Below are 5,402 nucleotides of genomic sequence, written 5' to 3'. Positions count from 1 at the left end.
GAGAAATAAATGGAAATAAATATGTGGAGAGGTTCAAACTGATGGATTTGAAGTGTATCATGATCCAAAGATGGGGAAAGGTTTATGGGGGTGGATTTCCACTTAGGTCATGGCAAGAGGAATTTTTGAAAAGGGGAGAAGATCACTTCAAAAAGCCATAGGGCTATTTAGAAGATTTTTCAAAAGGAATTTTCCCAAGTGAAAAGCATTTGGTTTTGAGTCAAAATAAAAAGGGCAAACCTCCAAGACCAAGAACCAAGTCTTGGGTGAATCAAAACAAAACACTTGCCATAAAAGAAAGTTTTTGAGAGGGTGGGTTCTTTAAAAGAAAAATTTAAATACCCTCCTCAAATAAAAATAAAAGTTTGAAAAATCCAATTAAAAATTTTGGGTGTCACAACACCTACCCAGTTAGGAAAAATCTCGTCCTCGAGATTTCAGCTGATCCTCAAATAGATATGGGTACTCTGCCTGAAGAAAATCTTCTCTTTCCCATGTAGCTTCATCCTCGGTGTGGTTGCTCCACTGAACCTTGAATTTTTTTGTTGTTTTCTGATGGGTCCTCCTTTCAGACTTTTCCAATATCTTTACTGGCCGCTCTCTGTAGGTGAGGTCTGGTTGCATATCAATGCTCTCATGAGACACATGCTTTTCCGGGTTACTCTTACATTTCCTCAACTGTGAGACGTGGAACACGTCGTGGACGTCTGACAGCTCCTTGGGTAGGTCTAGTTGGTAGGCTATTGTGCCTCTTCGTGCAATCACACAGAATGGTCCAATAAATCTCGGGGCTAGCTTCCCTTTAATTTTGAACCGTTGCAGGCCCCTCATAGGAGACACTCGTAGGTATACGGAGTCACCGGGTTCAAAGCTGACCTCACGATGTTTTTGATCGTAATAGCTCTTCTGTCGGCTTTGGGCTGTCTTGAGTCTATCCCTGATCTTTTTAACTTTCTCCTCGGCCTCCTTGAGCATGTCTGGGCCGAAGATACGACTGTCACCTGTTTCTGACCAATTCAGTGGGTTACGACACCTCCGTCCGTACAAGGCTTCGAAGGGTGCCATTTGTAAGCTCGCTTGGTAACTGTTGTTGTAAGCAAACTCGGCATACGTCAAACTTTCTTCCCAACTGGACCCATAGGTGAGCACACAGGCTCTCAGCATGTCCTCCAGGATTTGATTCACGCGTTCCGTTTGTCCATCAATTTGAGGGTGGTACGCTGTACTGAAAGCTAGTTGCGTGCCCAGAGCTTGTTGTAGGTGATCCCAGAATTTAGAGACAAATTGAGTGCCTCGGTCGGATATTATAGTCTTTGGGACTCCATGCAGACAAACTATACGGGAGAGATAAAGCTTGGCTAGCCTTTGAGTGGAGTAGGTCGTCTTCACGGGAATGAAATGAGCAACCTTGGTTAGTCGATCTGTGATGACCCATATGGCATCATTTCCGCGTTGCAATCGAGGTAGTCCGACGATGAAGTCCATTCCAATTTCATCCCATTTCCACTCAGGCATCCTGTTTGGTTGTAGCAGCCCTGCTGGCTTTTGATGCTCGGCTTTAATGCACTGACAAGAATCGCAACATGCAATAAATGCGGCTATATCCCTTTTCATACCGTGCCACCAAAATCTTTCCTGAATGTCTTTGTACATTTTGGTCCCTCCAGGGTGGATCGAGTATGGAGCGGTGTGGCTTTCGGTTAGGATTTGTTGCTTGAGTTCCTCAATGTTCGGGACGCAAAGTCTGTCCCCGTACCATAATATTCCTTCACTGTCTGTGACGAACTCTGAAGCTTTGCCAAGACTCATTTTCCTCTTTATTCCTTCGATGCTGGGGTGCCCTTGCTGAGCCTTCTTAATTTGTTCCACTAGGGTGGGATGAATCTCCAGATTCGATACGGTGCCCTCAGAGACTAACACCATGTTGAGTCTAACGAACTCCTGCTGAAACTCAGGCCTCAAGTTTTGCGGGCTGTCGTTGTCTGGGCTGGGGTTCCGACTAAGAGCATCTGCCACTACATTTGCTTTCCCTGGATGGTAGTGAATGCCGACATCATAGTCCTTGACCAATTCCAACCAGCGTCGTTGGCGTAAATTTAGCTCTGGCTGCGTGAAAATATATTTAAGGCTCTTATGGTCCGTATATATTTCACAACGATTACCCAACCGAAAGTGTCTCCACTCCTTGAGTGCATGGATGACCGCTGCTAGCTCCAAGTCATGGGTAGGATAATTTTCCTCATGCTTCCGTAGTTGCCTGGAAGCATACGCGACAACTTTGCCATCCTGCATCAGCACACATCCGAGGCCTTTCCGGGATGCGTCACAATATACTTCAAAACTCTTGTGTATGTCTGGCACAGTTAAGACCGGTGCGGTTGTTAGTTTCTTCTTGAGTTCTTGGAAGCTTTTCTCGCATGCTTCCGTCCATACAAATTTCTTGTCTTTCTTGAGCAACTGGGTCATTGGTTTTGCCACAGTGGAGAATCCTTCAATAAATCTTCTGTAATATCCGGCCATTCCCAGGAAACTTCGCACATCTATCACGTTGGCTGGTGGTTTCCAGTCGAGTATGGCTTTGACTTTTTCTGGGTCTACAGCCACGCCTTCTTGGGTTAATATGTGGCCTAGGAAACCAACTTGCCTTAGCCAAAATTCACACTTGCTAAATTTGGCGTACAATTGATGTTTCCTTAATTCTCCCAGAACAACTCTGAGATGCTCAGCATGTTCTTCTGGTGTTTTTGAATATACCAGAATGTCGTCAATGAATACCACAACAAATTTGTCCATGAATTTCATAAACACTTTGTTCATGAGGTGGACAAAATACGCGGGGGCGTTCGTTAATCCAAATGGCATTACTGTGAACTCATATAATCCATATCTGGAAGTGAATGCTGTCTTAGGGATATCTTCTGTTCGTACTTTCAATTGATGATATCCCGACCTTAAATCAATCTTTGAGAACACCTTGGCTTGCGCGAGCTGGTCAAACAAATCATTTATTCTTGGCATCGGATATTTGTTTTTGATGGTGACCATATTGAGAGCTCGATAGTCTATACACAGTCTCAGTGTCCCATCCTTTTTCTTGGCGAATAAAACTGGCGAACCCCATGGTGAGGAGCTGGCTCGAATAAATCCTTTGTCCAATAATTCCTTTATTTGTTTCTTCAACTCTACCAATTCTGAGGGTGCCATTCTATAAGGTTTCTTATAGATGGGAGCGGTGCCAGGTGCTAGTTCGATGATGAATTCTATCTCTCGGTCTGGTGGCATGCCGGGTAGTTCTTCAGGGAATACGTCTGGAAACTCGCACACCACTGGAACTTTCCTCAGTTCTGAAATGTCCACTTTGTTCAATTTTGGTTGCCGTGACCGCGGTCTCTCTTGGGCGGTAACTTTTATTGTCTTGCCGTGATGATGAGTGAGGATCACAGTCCGATTGAAACAGTCAATAAATCCTTTGTTGGTGGTCAACCAGTCCATCCCTAGGATGACATCCAGTCCTTTATTTTCCAATACGATGAGATTAGCTTGAAACTTTAATCCTTCGAACTCAATGATCACTCCTTGGTAGTAGCTCTGAGCGATCTGCTTATTTCCGGGGGACTTGATGATCATAGATTTTTCGAAGGGACGTATCCGAAAACCATGTTGTAAAACAAAACTCTTCGAAACGAATGAGTGAGAAGCTCCAGAATCAAACAAAACCGTGGCAGGTACTGTGTTGACAGGGAACGTACCGAGCACGATGTCTGGGGCATTCTGCGCTTCTTCCCTGGTCACATGGTTCAGGTGACCCTTCCTGTGGTTGTTGTTGGGGTTGAAATTGTTGCGCTTGGGGGCTGGATTGTTCCCACCATTGTTTGGCTTGGGGGCCGAGTTCCTTGGTTTTGGGCACTGTTTAGCATAGTGCCCTTCTACACCACAAGCATAGCATGTGACCCCTGGACAGTACGTGAAGTCCTTGTCCCTTGAATGAAACTGCCTGATTGGCCTTAGATCAGTAGTCGTGGATTTCCTTGCTTCAGTCCTCTGAACCTCAGTCTTGCTTCGGTTGTTGCGAGCAAGAGTTGTCTTATCCCTCTTTCGCTTACGGATATCCTCCAGACTACGACGCTCATTCTCCAAGGTGATGGCCTTGTCAACCAGAGTTTTAAAATCCGGGAAAGTGTGCACGACCAGTTGGCATCTCAATGCTGGTGCCAGGCCGTCCAAAAATTTCTCCATCCTCTTGTTCTCAGTCATATGCTCGTCGTAGGCGTAACGAGATAGCTGGGTAAACTGACCGTTGTATTCTGTCACTGACATGCCTCTTTGCTTGAGGTCATCAAATTCTCTCTTCTTGATTTTGATGATGCTCCTGGGGATGTGTGCCCCACGAAAGCCTTCCTTGAACTCCTCCCAGGTGATGTTATGTTCACTAGGATGCATGTGTAGGAAGTTCTTCCACCATGCTGCAGCTGCTCCAGTAAGGTACTGGGGTGCATAAAGCACCTTCTCATGATCTGAACACTGAGCAATAATCAGCTTCCTTTCGATATCACGAAGCCAATCATCGGCTTCAAGTGGCCTATCGGTCTGAGCAAACGTTGGAGGGCGAGTCTTCTGTAATTCAGACAACTTGGAGTGTGGTTGGTACGGCTCACGGTGGTTTCCCATATTGATGACGTGATTCATCATCTCTTGGTGTTGTTGCTGGCTTTGTTCGAAAAGGCAACATACTTGAGATAAGGCCGCTTCGCTGTCCTGTTGACTAGACTGTCCCTGAGTGAAGTTGTTGCTGGTCTGTGTTCCATAGACTTCTTCTGGTTGATTGGGCATGGAACGAGTCCACGGACGAGACATTTTCCACTCTGGGGTATTATTTAGCAAAACTCATGAGAAGAACTGTGTGGCACAAGGAAAATCTTGCAAAGGCAAAAATTTACAAGACCCAATTTTTTTTAACAAAACATAAACGATTTCGCTCGGAGTAATGACTGCTTAAACACAAATCTTACACGCGAAACGCAAACATACGATACAGCACTCAGGATGTGAGTACACATTCCTGACATGTTATTAAGACTAGCACAGCTCTCTGGAAAGCAGCGTACACAACTACTACAAGCAAAAGCACATAAAACATAACATACATGCAGGCACAACGCGCGACTACTAAGCGCACTCAGTCGGAGATGGTGAAGATTTCCTTTCCCCTGCCGAGGGTAAGACCCAGCGGTGCAGGAGACTCAACCTCCACCTCCTCCCTAGTAGGCTCCAGGCGCGTAGCACTGCGCTGAGGTGATGGTGCGGGAGCGACAGGCGGCAGTGCGGGTGCGGCAGGCGATGCAGCTCTGACTGGAGTAGGGGCGATGACTCGGTCGAACTCCTCAGTGGTAGGCAGACGGCGA

This window comes from Aegilops tauschii, chromosome 6 (genome assembly GCF_002575655.3).
Source record: "Aegilops tauschii subsp. strangulata cultivar AL8/78 chromosome 6, Aet v6.0, whole genome shotgun sequence".
Lineage (NCBI taxonomy): Eukaryota > Viridiplantae > Streptophyta > Magnoliopsida > Poales > Poaceae > Aegilops > Aegilops tauschii.
The sequence above is the reverse complement of the archived record's forward strand: the minus strand, read 5'-3'. Positions refer to the sequence as shown.